This window comes from Oryzias latipes, chromosome 2 (assembly GCF_002234675.1).
Source record: "Oryzias latipes chromosome 2, ASM223467v1".
NCBI lineage: Eukaryota > Metazoa > Chordata > Actinopteri > Beloniformes > Adrianichthyidae > Oryzias > Oryzias latipes.
Window position 1 is genome coordinate 22,540,512 of NC_019860.2, and position 21,004 is coordinate 22,561,515.

The 21,004-nt window shown below is 42.0% G+C and overlaps 1 protein-coding gene across 13 annotated transcripts in view; it reads left to right on the plus strand.

Annotated features, from left to right (window-relative positions):
* LOC101165037 (muscleblind-like protein 2a) overlaps positions 1–21,004 on the plus strand; it is a 54,437-nt gene that overhangs the window by 10,943 nt on the left and 22,490 nt on the right. The window lies entirely within an intron of this gene.

Consider the following 21,004-nt stretch of genomic DNA (forward strand, 5'->3'; position numbering starts at 1 on the left):
TAACGCGACTGTTGATTCTCACACTAGACCTTTGCATATTCAAACCTTAGGGAAAGAATTAGCAAGTTGATGCCAAAAAACTATGCCAAAGTATGTCAGTGATCCATAATGGTTTCACATTAACCTAATCACAGTGAAAGGATTAAATTGTATTGTTTTTTTTTACATTTTATTACTCCGTACATCAAACTACAAACTATGTATCAGATCATGACTTTTCACTTGAGTCCCCACATGCATCTCAGCGTACCGGTAAGCCATATAGAGCTTTACAGTTAAAAAAACACAGATGTGACAAAGATGAATGAGTATGAAAGTGGAGCAGGCCATGGAAACAGAGTTCACGTTTTCTCTGGGTGGAGCAGTGCTGCATTGACAGAGTCACACCAAGAAAGCTCCATCACTTTCCAAAGACGTTTCCTTCATTAAAATGTTTCCCTAATGTATTCACAATTCCCACTCTTAATTGGTGACCAAAGACCTTGAAGCAATTTGTATGAATTTAAACATATTTGAGTAAATTCTGCCAATCCTTAAGACTTTCAGAGGTTGAAATTGGGCTGTAGGTTTTTTTTCCTAATGTCTTTAAGTGTTGACGCCTTTTTAGCCTGACATAAATAAGGTTTAAAGAGGCAAAATGTCATTTTATGGCCACTTAATTTGAAACATAAGACACATAGCTTTACCCTGGCTTCAAAAAGCAGATGTATAGGACAAATTGAACTTTTTTTTTCCCTCTAAATGAGCAGTTTGAAGTGATGCTTTGTAAAATCCACATCTCTTCTGATAAAAAATACGACCTCTCCTCCTTACTGGTGGTCCCTCATTTTCCCTACGTGCGAAAAAACATCACAACGACTTCTGTTATTGTTAACCTCGTTAAAATACCCCTCAGCTGCAGCAGTTTTTGAGCACACCCCGGGCCAGTCAAACTCTCTCTCTCTGGTTTAACACCGGAGCTTTGACTCCAGTTTTGACGTTCTTTGAATTATCCTAATTTTTTAACTGTTTACGCATTGCCACGATGCAGAGAAAAGCCGCTTTGTGCTGATATGCGACCTTTCGCTACTGTAAAGTGTTGCATATTGGTGCAAAATCAAAATATGTTGGAACTGCGTTAATTGTGTAAATGGTCGAAGAATTTGTTACTTCGCTCTTGCCAGCGATCGGATCCCGTCTTAAAGGGTTATGAAGCAGGTTTGTGGAAAATCCAGCTTTGTTGATGACACTGTCCTTCATAAAAACCTTCACAGCCATCTAGAAAAACGAACCGCATCCACGACTTCCTGGCCTGTGACTCCTTTAGGAAGACAGACAGTTGCTAACGCTTTCTTGAACTCTTGAGTATCTGCTTCGTTTAGGCAACAACAGGGGGGACATTTATAGATATTGTTGGGTGAATGGTGACACCGCCAACCCCCGCTTTTAGCCTGTCCAAGACCTCCTGGCATTAAGGGTTTGGGATTTCAAAATTAAACAGAAAAATAAAAAGAAGCAATCTAACCATCTTTATTGGTAATTTTTTTTAACAAAAACACAAATAATCACATTGTATATATTCACTTTTCACTTGAAGAAGAATTACAAAGTTGTATGGAATGCTAAGTACTGCCTGAAACCGGTCACTTTTAGAAGTTTCACGTGTCAGTTATCTATTGGAATTCCTAAAAATGTGTTGTTTTTTATTCGACCTCAGCATAATGAGGCCTCATAAGAGCTTTGCAGAAAGTCTGTCTTGAGTGACATTCTTTCCGTGCTGCCATAGCTAGCACGTTTTTATCCTGGCTTTGGCGTTACATGGATCCAAATGCCCACAAAGCCACGGTCCTTGCTAACTCCGTCTCGGTATCTGTGACTCTGAGGCATACCAGCACCCCATTTCACAGTCTTCTTTTGTTTTCTGAGGCTGTCCTCTGACAGATCTGACATCTTTTGCTTAGAATCAAAGATTTTTTGCATGATCTTCCATCCACCACCACATTGATTAGATAAAACATTTTCTGGTTTCCATGGTATCGTGGCTTCTTTCCATTTTCCTCATCAAGGTTCTGGCTCAGTGGCCAAACTTGGCCGTCCCTCTAGTCAAAAAGGCTTGACAAGACGTTGATCAAAAGAGAAAAAAAGAATATTTTTGTAACAACGCGGGAACATCCCAGATCTCCCCGGCAACATGCTTTAAATAGAAGAAGGTTGTAATCTTGAAGTTCCTCGCAGAAGCCACCATCTGGTTGGAAAACGCTGGCCTGAAATGTTTTCAAGTCGAGACTCGCGCTCAGATCCCCCAGTGTTCTCGGAAACAAGATGAAGACGTGTTAATGGCCCATTTTCGTGGTCAAGCAGTCAAATTAAAATGTCCCCAACTCTTTTATGAGCGTCCGTGTGGACAGTTTTGAGCAGAAAACTCAATAATATCCGTGCACTCATAATTCATCATTAAGAAGAGAAGGGCACTGATGAAGCACTTTCTTCTTTGACCTTTTCTTCTTCCTCCCTTTTTTAAAATAACAAACACGGGATCTCTTCATCTTGATGTCATGAAGTTACTGTTTTTTTTTCCTGAAAATGCTCATGCATGCAGTGTTAGAAATAAACTCATGGAAGCAAAAGACACGGAGATTTCCTTGAGATGCACATTTTTTTAGCTGTTTGGGAGAAAACCGGTTCATAAGTCCGACGTATTTTAGCATAAAACTATGTTACGGGTCGCAATTGTTGCTAGAAACATAAGAAATGACCAGCTTTGTCTGAACACGTCTTTGTAATTTTCAGTTTAGGAATATGACTGGAGATTATAGTATTTGTGGTAATTTTCCCACCACCACGCAATCCAAAGCTCACCAAAGTTTGTACACCAAGTAACGGGTGAAAATATTTTTTAGACACGATGACATTACAGCGGGAGAAACTATCAAAAAAGTGAATTAAAAAATGATTTAAGCATCCACTAACAATACCAAAACACACATGTCAGGGATATCCACAGAAGGTTTTGCAATTATTATGGGATAGCTACAGGATGGCCACTTTTTGGCAAATTATGAAATTTGTCAATTTTCTCATTTTCGCACAATATGGTAAATATAATGTTTTGTTGTAGCGATTTTCACGAAATTTCACACACATGCAAAGAGGTTAGGTCTACAACCACAGCCAAAGTTTTTGTTAACCTTTGAGCTCCTCCTAACTCCTTGAGCATCATTGGGAAAGTACTTGGGGGGGTAGGGGTTAAAGTCGGTAGATTTGGAATGGCGTTAGCGTGGCGAGCTTGCAAAAGTGGTGTTTACCTGTTGCTTCCATATTTTTTTTACTGTAATGCTGTGAATCTTTAATACATGAATTATTGACTCAAGCTGAACTAAATGACATAAAATACAATACAAGACTAACGTATTAGAATGTGGGCGTAGTTAACAAAAGAAAACCTCTGTTGCCAAGGTAATCCAAAAGTTGACTTTTGCTGATTCTTCTAAAAATTACATAGATACGTTCGTCACCCCCCAGGCATCCAAAACTAAAATGGTTGCTATGGAGATTAAACAAACAGAAAAGCTGCAATTTTTCTAAAAAAAGTGTTTTTTTCATGAATTCGGTGCCTGCCACAACACACCGCGTGTGGCTGATACAAAAAAAAAAATCAACATTTACTAACAAACAATACATTTTACCGCATATTTAGGGAGTAATTCTTGTAGAACATTTCTCTGCTCTTTATACTCATTTTTTTGGGTAAAATAATCTTTATGGTAAAAAATAAAATAGGATAAATAAAATAGGATAACTTCAATAACTGCAGTTTTGGAATGTTGACTTTTTTGTCCTGAAGTTTCCTTAACCCCATCAATTAAAAACATATATATATTTTTTTATCATTGTTTAATTACAAAATCAAATGACCAAACTTCATCTAAAACAAAAATCTAAGTAAATTGACTCTTCCTGTCACCTTTTTCTTCTCTTTTTAAAGAACATAGAAGATTCTCTGTATTTTTACCACCTACTAACCTCCGATTTCCCAAAGACTTTGCTCCCGACTTATAAAGAAAGAAGGCTTTCTTTTAGCATCAAGAAAGCTGGTTTTCACCCCATTGCGTCCGTCTTCTCTTCCCGGGTCTCCTTCTCCTTAGATGGGGTTATCGTTCCAGGGTTGTGCTGCCAGGTGTAACTTGGCCCGCGATCACAGGGGGCCCTTTTAGTAAACATTTGAAAGGTAACACTCAGGAGGAAGAGGCCAGGCAGCGGTGTGCGAGCATGCAAACTCAGCGTTCAGTGTTTGAATGGTGTTGAGTTTAGACAAATAGTAACAAATTGAAGCAGAAAGGAAGGCTAATAATTGAAGGGGAAAACCCAAAACACTACTCTGTTGTTATCTCTTGGATTCTGTCGTCAGATCCGGTTATTATCAGTGAAAATGGTTCACCACAAGGAACGTGTTTTCCCTGGATAGGAAGAGGCTTGTTTTGCATTTTCTGTTGGGATGCTTTGCATGGACCAAATTATTTTAAGGAACCAGCCCCGCTTGATTCACCCTCCATGTAAAACCTGGCAACATCACAAATTTTTAGCTCATAACATCTCAGGGTTTTGGTCTATCTGCGGTCTAGAAATCCCTCTTTTCTTTTGTCCATGAAACCCTGAATTCACATTAATCTGTTCAATTTAAAACGACTCAAGTATCTGTAAGTTTCACCGAGGCGATGCTCAAAGGTGGAAGCAGTGTAGTTTTTTTCTTAGGAGATTCCTGAAGGTCTTTGCCTCACATCTGACGTTTGTCTGATGCAAATAATAAGACGTGTCAGCAGATGTGTTGTGTTTGTCAGGCCAAAGATGGTCTTTAAATGCCTTGTTTGTTGGGTTTTTTGTGTCTTAAGTTTTTCACTAAGATGAAGCCATGCGGTTGTTTTTGACGGACGTTTCCTTTAAATTCTTCTGTAATTGTTGTGTTGTGACCATGGAAATCATGGAGTGAGTGGCGTTTGCAGGAAATGAGCTAGAATCCACGTCTTAATGGAGTAAATGAAATCACTGCGGTCATGTGACGGTGAGACAGCCGCTCTTCTGTTCTTAAACACTCGAAAACTGTCAAAGTTGAGGTTTATATTGTCAAGTATTGATAAAAGTAGCTTCTGGAGGGTTTTCCTCATTTTTAAAACTTGAAGCAGGATTGATCTTATTTAAACACACCTTTCCATGAGATCCTCGTTTGGATTTACTCCCCTTTACTTTTATGTCCAGTCACATTTTAGAAGGTGACCACCACGCCTGTGTTTCCATACTATGAGGGGTCGGGGGGGGGGGGGGGGGGTCTGCTGCATCGCTGCATGATCGTTGTAGTCGTCAACAAAAGAAAGTGGGAAACAAAACAAAGTACTTTCGGGTCTTTAAAGATTTTCTCGCCCATTTGTGTCGGAGTCTGCACGGTCCCATTGGGACCGGTTTCCCACAGGCGCTAAGAGCCTCTTAATCCGGACTCGGCTTCAAAAGGAACATATTGTAAGTGTTATTTGGGGGTGTGGGGATGGTTGACATAAGTAAATAAAGACGCCAGGGAACTCGGAAAGAGTGACGGGCGTTAGTAAGGGATTCAGCCGCTGAAGGAAAGAAGTAAATCTGGTGTGAGAAAGAATAAGGACTCATTGTGAGCACGTTTGGCCAAGCAGGGATTAAGGGAATCGTTTTCAACCCAATTTCGTAATGAACATGCCTACAAGCTGACTTGAAGGAGTTGCTACGGAGAAACCAGTCCAGACAGACACAGGATGGGGAAACTAAACACTAATCTTAAGTGCAGAGCTGCTTCTGGCTTTTCTGTAACCGTCTTACAGTATTTGCATTTCTTTTTTTTTGGGCCTTTGGGATGCTTCGGTGGACAGGAATCATACACCCGTGGCCTCAGTCCCGTTCTCCTCTCTTGTTTTAAAATATGGCCTCGTCTGCATTCCTGAGGGTAATCCTCTCGAACTGGGCCACACCCTGGGCAGAGCAAACACGTGGAGGGGAATGCGTGCGGTGCAGCGGTGGCTGGTGTTCCCCCAGGGTCATTCACAGACACAATGAGGCACTGGCTTGAGCTTACTGTTAGGCTGCAATGGATGCGGCATGCTTTGATGAGCCCCTAGGAGACCTCGGCTGCTGCCGATCCTCTGACAGTCCTTGGTGCGCGCGGCCGGGTGCATTCACGCTCGGTTTTTTCGCTAGTGCAAACCTTGCCAGCTTTCATTTGATCCACGTGATTTCACCCCCTTCACTACCTTTTGGAATCTTGCTGATTTGAGAAAAGTTACAGACAGGAAAATAAATGAGAGAGGGGGGGTCTTATGAGTCATTTAAGCATCTGTACTAAGATGAATGGAAATCTATTGGTTTTAAAATGGGAACTCTTCTGAAACTAGCTAAGTTGTATTCATTAAAAAGTTTGCGGATGGCGTATGTAATCATGTGACCCTAAAACAAAAACACTAGCCTTTACAAGAACGATCAAATAGTCAAAACAAACATGTCTGGCTGCTGTTGGAACTACTGTGACCTGCCTCAGACAAACTGTGTGGTCTGAAATACCCACATGTACATACTAAAAAAAGCCAGTTTTTCAGTTCCCTGGTTGATTCTGACAGAAGACTTGGATGGAAACCCAATTGAGCTAAAGCCTTCGTCACATGCATCCATCCAGGGGTCGGCCCGCAGGGTTTTGGGTCGTCCGGGCCCATTGAAGGTCATAGACAGGAGCGGCTGCATCTTAAGACCAAGTTCCAACTGTCCTTGTGCGTTGAAACGGCCTTTCTGTGGATAAAACAAGGGGCAAACCTGTAAGGGGCATGCAAGTTTGCCCATAGAGCGCTAAGTGAACCCAAAGAGCCTACTCTCTATGACCCTCCACTGACATGGACCACCCAGAAACCCAAAGCACATGTACGGCTCAACCCCCGTGCGGTGTGTTTTGCCATTCCCTTGATGTTCGAACGCCCAACTCACTGGACGCCGTAAAAAAATGGAATATACAAAAGGCGTGTGGTAAGTGTTTTGTGAAATATTCACACCCATTTGTAATGTACAGTCGAAGCTGTCATACGGCGTGCTTACACCACACTTTTTGTCAGTGATGTGCGAATACTGACCCTTTACTGACCACACACAAATACCGTACGCTCGAAGTTTGCACATAAACCACACTAATAGTCTAATTTCCTTAGTTTTAACAGTCACGCAAGGAACGCGCACTTATCCAAGCTAATTTTGGGTTGGTATTGTTTCAAATGACTTCACCTGGAAGGAGAAAAAGCACCACAAAAAAGCAACAACAAAAAAACAGATCACTAATTGGTCCATTGTGTTGCTGTTTCTCTTTCTTTATTAAAGTATCTTCTGCCATTTTTTGGCGCTTAGCTCTTACAAGTTTTCAGCTATTTTAATCATTCAACTCTTCAACTATCAAACTAAACTATCTAAATTGTTTTAAATTGAAGAGCTGAACTATCAAATGTTCAGCTCTTTCAGCTTTTTCCAGCTATGACTTTTGGTTCTTCAAATCCTTGAACTTTTCAAGATATTCCAGGATTTCTGCCTCCATTGCAATCCATGGGGAATCCTTGGTGCAAAAGCTCGCTGGTTCGATACCAGGCTCATTTTTCACAAACATATCTTTTTTGTTATTGTGCTGTTTTCACTTTATTTATGGCCAACTTTCATCATTTCTTTATTTACTTATTTTTTGGGCCAATTTACGTTTCATTTTCATTCAGCAATACAGCATTCAACCCTGCATTTTCTTCTGGAAATGCAGCTCCTTCTTGTTGACCATTGTGTCCCTTTGATGAACACTTTTATGTCCAGCACGCCACATTTTCTGATGAAGTTTAGTTTTGACACTCCAAATGCTTAATGCTTACATCACTAGCTCTGTTAGGGAATCCTTGGTGTTGTGTTGTTTGTCTGCATTCACACTGTAGTTCACGGAGCTCGGGGTACAGAAGCCTCATAAGCCAATATCAATGCACCCCATGCAGCTGTATTGTGTACATCATGGTGGAACTTGTCTCATAAGCCCCTAAATGTGTTTTAGGTGTTTGAGTTTTGGCTTTTCAGAAGAGCCAAAGCTTTTATTTAAAATCTGTACATGTTTTTTCACGACAGTTGGAGATTTGTTGTATTCCTCCTTTAAGTAGTCACTTGGCTTGAATTAATCATCTACATCATGTTTTATCAGAACATGTGGGATGGACAATGTCAAGATGCGTGTCCTACAATAATCCTCACATTTGCTTTCTCCGTATGGGTTCAGCTGAAGAGCTGATCTGAACAAAGCCGTCCTGAACATTGGTGTGAAATACTTCACTTGCTGTTGAAGTACTTTTTTTTCTTTTCTTTTTTTTAGCCCTCCCAGATACTTTGCTATAGCAGATGAAATCTGGTGAGCCGTTTTGCGTTTTCGTGTGGGCAGGCCGACTAAAAATAAAACATGGAGTCCGACAATAGTTGGATACAAATAACCTCCTTAAGAGCCTTTCGTGAGAGAAAGAACAGAAGAAGGATATACAACTAACATTTAAGGTGGACGTAAACTAATAAATTTCAATCGTTTTCCCTTGATCGGCTGATTTACCACCCGAACCTGTAGGAAGCTCTGCGGCAGTCACAAAGCACGCCTGCTAATGTGTTATACATCCCAACGTTGGGTCTTTGAACTCCATTATTTCTTCTCCACAGAACAAAATAAATAAAACAGAGCGCTTGTGTTGTTCTGTGTCAGAGTGAGTAGTAGGTGTTCTTCACCCCGTGAGCTCTCTGCTGCTGCGATGGAAAGACTGAGCGCTGATAATCGGCCCATCTGCCGTACCAGTGTCTCACCTGGTCTAAGTCCACCCACTGCCTCTGAGTCATCCTCCATTTCCATCACTCTCAGCTGCCCACAGTCCTTGATTTGCAAGCTTTTTTCCCCCTCTGTTTTTTTTAAAACAACAGCTTCCATTGATGCTGCAGAATCTTCTCCTTCCTCACATTTGACTACTTCAAAGTCAACTGGACTCCCGTGCTGCTGCAGCCAGCATCTCTGCAGTCAACCTCAAGGTAGATCTATGGCGAGCCAGGCAAAAGGCTCGCTGTGTACTTGACCTTTAGTATTGGTCTCATTAATTATTGATGAGGAGTTTGATCATCACTCAGAGACAGTTTGTCTGAGAGATGCATTCACTTGCTTGCTTTATATAGAAACTTCTCCTCTTTTGCCTTTGAGAAACACTCTTAAAAGATGTGCAGCAACGATTATCTTGTTTTTCCTGGAAAGGTCAGTGATGCTTAGGTAAAGCATACGGCGCGCAACATGATCTATTTTAAACTGCGAAATTAATCATTGCTCATGAAATAAGTCGACTCCTTCCATAGGCTTAATTATAAACTAGAAGGAGCTGCATTTCCAGAAGTAAATGCAGTGTTGAATGCTATACTGATGAATGAAAATGAAACGTAAAGGGTAATTTTTGGAAAAAAAATAAAAATTAGATAAAGAAATGATGAAAGTTGACCATAAATCAAGTGAAAACAGCACAGTAATGAAAAAGATATGCTTGTGAAAAATGCCAGAGCCGGGTATCGAACCAGCGAGCTTCTGCGCCAAGGATTCCCCATGTATTTCAATGGAGGCAAAAATCCTGGAAATCCTGGAATATCTAGAAAAGTTCAAGGATTTGAAGGACCAAAAGTCATAGCTGGAAAAAGCTGAAAGAGCTGAACATTTGAATAGTTGAATGGTTAAAATAGCTGAAACATTGTAGGAGTTAAACACCAGAAAATGGTGGAAGATCCTATAATAAGGGAGAGAAACAGGAAAATAATGGGTTGAATACTTTATAGTATTTGTCCAATAAAAAAAGACATATTTTCTTAGTAATCAATTAATCATTTTTTGCTTTTTTTTAAGTGGACACAAAGCTTCAGATGCTTTTGCACACAGTGATGTGCGCGTGCACACACTCACCTAGGGAGCTACAAACCGCGAAACAGACAGTTCCAGCTGTCTCCCACCGGCCAGCCTCTATAATGAGACTGAGATCTTCTTAATTGGCTTCATCTAATGAGGCAACAGAAATGCAATCTTCAGGGGCCCGACAGTAGAACGTTTTTCTCTGCTCTTTCTTTGTCTCACCGGCTGTTAGTCTGTGTCAAACAGGCAGTGGCAAACCCAGCCTGCCGTGACATCTATATCTCCTGGGGAAAGTAGGTTGACGGTCTATTTCTAAAACTGTCGTTTCTCCATCTTTAGCATCAAGGCCTGATTAAAACCTAATAATTCCTGGTGTTTAGATTGATCAATTGGTCTATTTAGCCTCCTTAAGTGGTAGTGACTTTAAGCCGTGGGCTATGTACACACTGGGCTTTTGATGCACGGTCAACTCACTGTGTTCATACTGGACAAGCAGGGAGGGGCTACTTCTTCTTCTTCTTTTGCTACTGTTTACTAGCGCATGTCCACCACCTACAGTTGGAAGAGGCTTGGTGCAAAAATGTCACAATGTGGGCACAAAACTGAAACAATTTGGTTCAATTCAATTCAATTGTATTTGTATAGCCCAAATTCACAACAACAGTCGTCTCAATGGGCTTCGTAATGGTAATTGTAAAGTGTATTTACAAATACAGTTCATTGCTGGCATCCTCGCAATGGCGGATAAGGATTACATCATGTCAGGAGAGTGGCCTTGGTATATTGTTACTTGAAAAAAAAGCGAACAAGCTGTCAGGTGTGTCTGGTTCCCCATATAAACAAGCTACGCTCTGAGTTGCCATCAAATCTGAGTCACTGATTGGTCAAAGTTCAACTTAGTTAAGATTACAATGAATGTTCTGTGGCCACGGGTTTTGTACGTAAAGCCAGAAGACTATCGTAAAAACCTGCGTGCCTATGCGTGAATGCAATATTTTTGAAGGCATTAGCTTGAAAGGTGGTGTGAAAGTAGCTGTAGTCACATGCACCTGTACGGGTGGTTGACCTGTACAGGTTTTTGGATTGTGGGACCCGTGGAAGATTGTAGAGCGTCGCATCTTAAGGGGAGCGCAGGTTTGTCTTGAGGCTTACATGGCCACCTCAACGGACATCATGAAAATGGAGTGTACGTATCAAAAGTTTGGACACACCTTCTCATTCAAATGAATGAGAATGGTCTGTGGTCTGTACTGTATGTATTATGAAGTATTTGTAAGAATAATGAAAGTTGCGCACACTTATGACGTATGGGGGATGCTGTCGCTTGGTGCCTTACGTTGCACTCTAGTCATAAGTAAGGAGCGAGTGCTGGCTCCTTACCGACCTTACACAAATGCACAGGCTGTGCATAAGGTAAGACAAGCGTAAGATGTCTGATTGTCTCTGATTGTCTAATATCCAACAGTAAGGCTGCACGCAAATATGTGAACAACACCTACAGACAACTACTACACTGTTACTTACCCTTGCGCATTCATAAGTGTTTATAATTATTCATAAGTGCTTATAGCGTGCCCATAGGAAAGAGGTGCACAAACGCTCTCGAGCAGTCTAAGACCCTGATATTTCGTTCTACCCATATACGTGCCCGTACAGATTCGCCTATTTTTCACCCACAGACAGCTGTGTCTACCCAAAAGGAAAATCGTGACCAAGGCTTTATTTTGAAGTACAAGTGGTACTTGCTACAATCTGCTGTACCTTTAAACACTTCAACAGACCTATAAATTCAAAATAGCAATCCAGACATCTGTTTTTATCTGTGTCCTGTCATAGAATCTTGTGGAAGGAACTGTTCTTCCCAGTGCTGTGACCATAGATTATGTTGGAATGACAAAATTGGCTATAACAGCTGATGGATCTTCTCAAACATTAGTATAGTCTGGTGGCAAGAAGTAGATCATTTATTCAAGGTCAGCGCAACATTTTCTTCCAAGCTCAATCAGCCAAACTGCAGTTGCTGCAAATTAGGATGACATGAATGGAAATGTCCCGGAGCCCAATTGAATCCAATACAGTTCCGATTCATTTTCTAGAACTTTGATCCTATCGTGCCATGTCAGACGTCAAAGTTATTATTTGTAGCGTGTTCTTCCTCGTCTTAGGGTGGCCATAGCTGAAAGGTCAAGCTCAGGCCATTACAGCAAGTCTATAAGCAGGGGAGGGATTGGCATGCAAAGTTCATGGATGAAAAATGAGACGGCCCATCTCACACCCAGCAAATGCCGTCACGACTGACCTACAGGGACAGGTGGGGGACACTAATTGGCAGCGTGTTGCGTCACAGTGGTGGGGAGGTTGAACCTGTGGTGGGAGAGGGAATGTGTGACAAGATGTTTCAGTTACTTTTTGGCATCAAACCACACAATTATTCCTAATTCTTATTGATAATCTGAACTCATTTTAGAACAGGGAGAAGATGGAGACTGAGAGCTCAGATCGGACCAGAGAGGCAGATCACCTCACTAAATTGATCAAAGCCCTCATCTAAGATGATAACTAATCCTAGTTCGATTAAGAAACTAAAAGTCCTATCTTAAGAATGTTTTGGGCTCTTGTGGTTGAACGCTAAAACAATTGCGTTTTTTAAGACTCTGTCATAAAAAAAACTATCCTATAGTATCCTAGAGTTAGTAAGTCGTCGAATAGGACTCCCATTCATCTCTGTTCTTTCGTCTTCTCAATCTTATGAGGAATGTTTTCATCATCTCCATGTGGGATTTAGGTCTCTTCACCCCCAGGAGCATACCAGCCCCTCGGAGGCCTCATCACAACGCCCAACAAACAAGTGTTGCCGCACTGTGTTGAGCAGATCACATTTAAGTTACCCAAGACCTTGTGCAATTGCAGTTTAAAGTTTCTCACTCATGTTCCTTTCTTGTTGGTGGATGCTCAATGTTTCTAAACAATATAAAAAAAAAATTAGCTTCAGAGTTATTAGAGATTTTTTGTACTTTCCTCCTCTGTGGTTCAGGAAACTGTACGTCTCAACTTTTTTCTTCTTCTTTTTTTTGTCAGCAATCTGAGCTTGAATCTTAAAAGTGGAGCGTAAGCAGCCGTGCAACATTTCTGCCCCTATCTGCTGAGTGTGTTAGAAAGGGGCTTTGATGAATAGATCTGCTCTCTCCCTTCTATCTCATTATCCTCCTTTATCTGTTGTACGGATTTAAACAACTCCTCAACAGGCTTTGGCGTGCTGTCAGAATCTGAAGACACGCCCTTTTTTTGTCTAACAGCCTTCTTTTAATTTCTATCATTAAAATTTCAAGTAGCTTCGCCTCTGATCACCGGAGAGTGTCTGAAAACTGGTCACAAATGTAAAATTAGCAGATAGAAATCAGGCCTGTCGGCTGTTTCCTCCTGGGACTCTGACACAGTTCTCTCTAAACTGGGCTATCCATACCTCCTAACCTACTTCTATGGAATAATTGAGGCTAAGTTGTTCGTCGGCTGTCACATCAGAGCTGATGAGATCTGTCTTCTCGGGAAAGTGTCAGCAGGTTAACGCCTACCTATCGACAGACTAAAAAGGCACCAGTGCCAGGTGCTAGTCCAGTTTGTTTGGGTTGGTTTGCCGCATTTGACTCAAACCGATGGTTAGCAGGCAACAAGACTGCAGGGCGGCCGTCAGCGCCTCGCGCCGTCCCTCTGCAGTATGTGCGGCATCAGATTAGATGTGCTCTGGAGGGTGGGTTTCATGTCTCAGCAGGTCACAGATGATCAGATTAACTGAAGCAGGGCAGCAGCCTCCAGATGGATTAGCAGTGGGGACCAGAGCTTTACAGGTACCTCACAATGGTGCCATCGCAGCCGCGCTTTAAATACCCCTTCCTCAAAAGCATTTTGGAATTTCTCACAGTTTAACGGCCTCTTGTGTCAATTTAAAGCTTTGGATGCAGTGGACCACACCTCCTAATGAGGATTTTGCAGAAAATTAATGAAAGAAAAAGGCCTAAGAGCTAAACAAGATTCTGTGGAGGACTGAGCAGGAGGGTTTAGTTCATAGAAAAACACAGAATCCTTTCCCTGTTTGGCTTTTATGCCATCGATCACAAGCTCAGAGCTGTACAATGATAACCCACTCATGTGATTTTCATCTGATGTGCATCGTTCTGCTGCTATTCTGAGACATTTCCACGGGGATACGATGTGATCAAACGAGTCCGCTCATCAGATCCGCTTTTATTATCCACCTGCGACGGATATGGGGAGTGATTACTCTTCAGCCCTCTGGACGCAGGGTTTCGCCATTTCAAGGTGTCCCACAGCAAAACCCATCCTGATCCCGCTCCCCCCTTCACTGTGTGTGCTTCCTCCAAGCGCCTGTCTCCTCTCTATCCCTGGGTAATCTCAGGTGTGTCAGCAGCTGCACCACTCCTTCATCTGTGGGATTACGGTTGGTGAAGCAAAGGCACTTAATTACTGCTGAGGCAACATTGTCGAGGAACAGAAAGCAGAACGCGGCTTATAACCAGCCACTTCTCCCGCGTTGTTCCCATTCATTCCCATTATTTAGAATTGTTTACTGCGTGAGGTAAAATGCCTGCTAATAAGGTAATTAGAGCTTTTTTTAAAAAAAAAAGGAGTCTGGAGATCCGCTTTCTCTCTGGTTTACATTCAAATGACTTACCCACTATTCAACATTGATCCTTCATCTCCGTTACCAGCCCAAACACATGCAGAAAGCTTTTGGCTATCATTTCTAAATGGCTTCGCAGCATTTCCTGCTGGTTTGCGGCTTCAACGCTTCAAGCAGATCCATTAATTTCAACGGATCCATTAGAGCTTCAGGAAGAAGAATTCCCTGTCTTTGAGGATGAAGGAAACCCCTGTCCATGTGCATCCAGCACCTCACAACTTGAGGAGGTGGTGGGATCACTGCTCGTCTCAGGCCTCTGAGCACCGGAGTGCACCTTTTACATGTGGGGGGGGGGGTTTATCAAAGTGCTTCTCTCTTGAACCCTTTCAGACTCGTAACCAGACATTAGGAAGCGGAAAAGCAACTTTCTTTGTCTGCTGGTCCGTAAAATAAGAAGTAAAAAATCAAACTGAGAAAGGTGGAGAAACAAAAAAGCCGACTGAAAATCTGCTTTTTAGAAATGTAGAGGTGAGCTTCTTACAGCTGAGTAATGATAAAAAGCTCTCGTTTGGGTATTTTTAGCAGGAGTTGCAAATATCTTTCACCAGAACATCAAACACAACAGGAAGCTTGAATTCTTTTTTATCAGCGCTGATGGCCCACTGCTATCTGCAACATAGACGTAAACGGAACAGCAGAGTCCTGAGATGAAATAAAAGAAAAAAATAAAGAAGGAAATAATGCTAGAAGCTGATGTTTAGCTATGTTGTAGAGACGGGACAAATATCACATTTGTCATGATTGACAGATAATTCATTTCTAAAAAACACTAACCACCTATGCTTTACAGTACATGCAAGTTTTGGGGTGTGTTCAGACCAGGTCAACCCATTGAACTCTAATAAAATATCATGTTTTTATCTGGTTTATTTTCACAACATAGTTTTTTGATGCTACAAGATACTAGTTAGGGAGGTAATGATTCACTTTCCCCACGATACGTTTCAAACCTTGATTTTTGGGTTTTGTTCTGGTTCGATATGTGATTTGTGTACTACAAAATGACCACAAATACTAAATGTTTTGGAAAACCCCTCTTTTAAATGTGTTAATAAACAAGTAACAATGAAGAAAAACCTTTCAATTGGCTTATACTAGGCCTGGTTCAATAATAAAAAAACACTAAATCCTTCTTAAATTTAGCACGATTGTTTGACACTTTCAACATAAACATACTGGTGTGCAGCGGGAATTCTGGCATCCCTACTATTAGTCTTGATTTGCTTCAGATGTTGCTAAGTTTGTTTACATTCACACTGTTGAGAACTGTGCCAGGGTCCACTTGCAAACAAACTAAGAGCACAGTTTTAAAAAGACTACATCTCAGTTGTTCAAGCCTTTAACCACAACTGCCCTTGTCTGCAGGTAATAAATGGGCAAGCCTGTAATGGTAAACCCATGGAAAGAAAATGTTCTTTTACATTCTTTCTACGAGCATATGCTGCAGTGATAACTTGTACAACACTTAAGGGGGAAGTTGGTGAGATAGGCACGTTAGTGTTGGTCCGTGGTCAGTATGTGTTCCTTACGTGAAGCCTGACTGATAGAAATCAAGAAATTAGACAATCAAGGTGCAGTTTGTGTGGACATCCTACGGGCGTTCTAGGGACGTCCTAGCATATCACGTGCACACCCCGTGCGAGCTGCTTTTAAACGTACGGTCAGTGAAAGGGCAAGTACTCGCAGAGTGTGGCGTGAGGGCACTGTACGACGGCATCTCCCGTACGTCACAAGTGCGCGCAATTTGCATTAACCTCACAAATATTTCACGGAACACTTTCCACACACACATCAATGGTACGTTTCGTTTTCAACTGTGTCCCTTGAGGTGGCTGCATGGACCTTAAGGGAACCCCAAGACAACCTGTGCGCCATGGTCCTAGACAACCCAAAAACCTGCAAGCCCCTGAATGAGGCTTTAGCTTGTGGAAAGGTTTAGCAGACTGTCTGAGGTCCTGTCCAGACATCCTTGGTCAGAATGCATTGTGTAACACACCCATGTTGTTTCCAAGGCTTTTTTTCCTGCTGTCTTCCTTATGGTTGAAGCAGTTTGTCAATACTACCAATTACACAATCATTGATCATTTTATTGAGCACTATGCCTATAAAAAACTCTGATAATTAGGGCTTAGATATGAAGACTCAACCTTGTAGTACAAGGGAAATTGAAGGGGTTAATGTAGAATTGCATGCACCCACACGCCAGTGAATCTCAAGACATTACCTAATGTTTAATATTGTTTTTAGCTTGAAGTGTTGATAAGGGAAGAAAAGGCAATTTCTCATTTTATCTATATTGGACGAGAGCCAAGACTCCAGTGTTGCTATTAAGGGAATTTGGAAGCAGAGAAGAGCAGAGTAATGTCAAGGTGATTCCAGCTGCCCGTGCAGGGACGTTTACAGCCCTTATGTTGGCCTATAGGCAGCTGCCCTGGGTCTCCAGCAAGCCTCAGGATAGAGTGTTCATTGAGGGGAAATGCAAATGTTACAGTGGTAAACGGTGGGGCCCACAACTGAAGCGCCATTCTTCCCAGCGGGTTGAAGACTGGCCCTCTTGTCTGTGCCACCCACAAACACACAACAGCCATCACTCTGACCATTCAGTTTGCCTGATGAAGGAGGAGGGGGGTCGTGGAAGGGGCTTTTAACTGCTGATAAAGACGCCAGGGCAAAAGCCCATGCAGCGGTTGCCGAAGCCAGTTATAGAGGAACATTCTGGACCAGCACAGTCTGACTTTTATTTATGGTGGTTTCCGAATTCTCTCACTACTCCCTAACTACTAAATGACCATATAGTGTGAGACTATCTAGTACCCCAGGTTTTAAAAGCAATTAGGACACCATTCTTACTACATTTTTTCATATAAATACATTAAAATACATTTTTTCGACGAAAATTGTTCTGACACAATGCATTGTGGTCTATATTTGCCGATCTAGTGAGCATCGATGCCCACTGGTTTTTCGCAGAGACTTCTGGGAAATTTCCAGGGCACTAGAATTTGAAATGGTAGGTAGGTGAACGCACTAAATAGTGAGTAGGGAAGGAACCTAAGACGGCCCTACAGAAGGGCGAACGCACTATAAAGTGCGCAAAGTAGTGAGTAGTGAAGAATTCGAACACAACCTATATTTGTGTAGAGAGTATATGCCGTGTTACTCTACTGCAGAAAGATAACAGATGAATCTGTTTTTGCTGGAGAAAACGCACTCATTAAATAATGAGGGCTTCCCTGCATGTACCAGGCGGTCATTAGTGTGTCACTCGTCTCGAAAGTGACATCTGTTATTACGGGTATTGGAAAGCTACAGGTCATTCCAGATGACATGTCACTCATCGTGAGACTTCAGTGTTTATGCTGGAAATAACAGGATCAGATTGAAGAGATTCTTGTCTACACAGCTCCAAACATCACAGTATAATTAAGGCAGAAGCTGTCATGTTTGGACCGATGATGTTTGCACTTAGCACCGCCACGGTCTTCTTTTCTTTGCCTTAGGCCTCATTCTGTTGTTTGCAGATATTGAACGGGCCGTCGTGTTCCCCGCATTGGATTCAGACAGTTTTTAAGTAATACCTTTGCTCTTTAAAGAGATTGACCTTTAGGGGTTTTTTTTTCCATTAAGTTCATCATGATCTGTAAATCCTGCAGAAATATCAGACAGTGTTGAGATTGCAGTGAGTTGGTCAACAGCCTCTGTTGACCAAAACAGATGTACACTTTCAAAATCTAGTCAAAATATCACCTTCTGGCCAAAGAATTACCCGATTTGTAGCATCTCCCCTTTAATTAATCTTTAATTTGAAGGAGCCCATTCAATTGGTCAAATATGCTTCATTTGATTTGTCAAATACTTCAAGCTGCCCTATGTCTAAACATTTTAAAGTAACCATTTATCACAGTTTATGCCGTCTTTTGCAATATTCCTTTCAAACAGGCAAATGGCTCAATGACGATAACTTTATAACTTTGCGATTCATTCTACAGGCCTGTCTGCAATAAAAAATAAAGATTATTACAAATATTGACAAAGGTTTTTACTGTAATCACAAGTAAGTCGAATTTTACGGTAGATATAATACCCTATGACTCTGATTGGAAGTGTAGTTTTACACCTGTAGCTACTCTGCGTAAGATAGCGCACAGACCACAAAGGTGTAATGGTGCATTCAAAGACCCTTTTGATAGATAGCTGCTGGAAAGCAGCACTCTTGCAATGAATGGATTTCTGCTCAGTGTGGGTGGCTTCAACAGAAGCGTGTCTCTCCGCTCAGGCCTGTGCGCTTGTGTCCCTACGCCCTTACAAAAAGACGAAGGGCTTGTAATCAGATGACGGCACAGTATTGTTACCAGTCGTGCGTGCAGCCTTTCAGCGCTTCTGCATGCTGCTGAACAGCTTCGGATGCTGAGCTGTGTGCACTTCTGTGATGCAGTGCTGATTTTTCCACAAAGCTTACCTCATCGTGTGTGCTTTGAATCTCCAAATGTGGCATCAAAAGCACCAGCCCGAGTCCTCCGTTCATAGCCGTCTTCTGTCTTCTTGTTCCTGCCTTTTTGCGGATGGCTGTTGCAGTCGGCCTTACATGCTTTTTCTCTAAAGAAATGTCTTAAATTACCTCCAATGTCAAGCTCATTACCATTGCATTGTGGGTAAAAGCTTTTTAACTACTTTGCAAAGAGGTTGTCAATTACCACCTCTTCAAATTCAGCAAGTACCCGTGTCCTGTTTGTGAATACCTAAAGCCTCAATCACAACTGTCTTTACTGGTGGATGTGGGCTGTCTGTGGATGAAAAATGGGCAAACCATTTTTTTATAATAATCCTGTGAATAATTATGCGAATGGAGCCAGTTCGTGTTCACACTTTAGTGGTCCTTGCGTATCCCTTATGTGCAGGCTAACTGCAACGCTAATTTTTAGCATTTAGCATATGGTGTTCACACCGAACTGTCGCTATCAAATAGCGCATGTCTGCCCCCTACATTTGGAAGAGGGTTGGGGACAAGATGCGGTGCAAATCTCGCTCCAGGATTCTTCTGTCACAGCTCTATTCCTATATATATGAAAGACACAACTATTAAATTTATCCTACGTGATCAAGTTCGTAAAATTGAAAGAGACAGCATCCATATGTCACTACTAAATCCGAGTCCCTAATTGGTCAAAGTACAACCTGGTTTGACTTTTAACGCATTTTGCATATATAGCCTAAAAACGGTGTTTAAAATGTGCACGGCGACCCAGGAAATTGCGAATTTTGGACGCTGAAGCCCAAAATGCACCTATATGTGTCCGCTTGATTGTGCATTGCTGAGGGCGGTGTGAACATGTGGACATCCTACAGGCGTCCTACGGGCACTAAACTATCATGTGCACAGCCCATGCGTGTGAACTTGCATTTGGTAAGGGGCCAATACTTCCATCTTACTTGTGACTACTAATGAGTGCGTTATAAGGACACTTGGATGTCATAATGATAGATTTACCGCAGGTACGACAATGATACTTTGCATTTTCATGACGTCCCTTTGAGGTGGTCATACGAGCCACAGCAGTACCACAAGAGTAAGGCACACCTGTGCTTCCTGTAAGAGGCGGCTCCTCTCTATGACCGGACAACCCAAAAACGTGCAGCACCCACACAGGTCCATGAGACTAAGGCATTAAGTAACTTTTCCAAAATTGCTATGGACTGCCAAAAACCTTACCAAATCTAACATTAGCCTTGATGAAAGCCCTAAAATGGTGACTCTTTACTTTTATTTTATTTTTTTCCATTTGTGGCCTCACAACTCGGCTAATGAAGAGCTGAGGTGAATATCTGTGACTTGAAGCGTATGCTCAGAATAAACGATGCAGAAGCAAATATGCGGTGCGATGATGATGGATGCCACACAGATCATTTACAGTAATTGCAAAGCTTTCTGGTAACACTGCTGCAAACAGTGTGATGCCTTTTATTAGCCCATTATGTTGGAATTTCCATTATCAAAGAAGCGCTTGAGGAAGCTTTTTGGGGTTTTTTTTGTTGTTTTTTTTTTATCACTCCCTCCATCTTCTGCTGATACAAAGCAGATGAATCACAGAAATTTTAGCGCAGAGCAAAAGACGGGTTTATGGTGGATCTGTGAAAGGCAGAAAGAGAAGGTGACAGCAGGAGGTTTTCAAGCGCGAGGCCTGGCACCGACCGTTCCCATCATTGTTTCTGAACAGATCTCCTTCTGAGGGTTCGCTCTGCTTACGGGTGTGTTGTTACCAGTGTAAGCAGGTACATGAGGTGTCTGCAGGGCATTGTGGGGATGGTGTGGCTTTCTGCAGACCGGGCCTGGGATGCTGTCCAGGGCTCTCTTCCTCGCAGGCGCAGAATCACACTCTCCCACACAGTTTCTT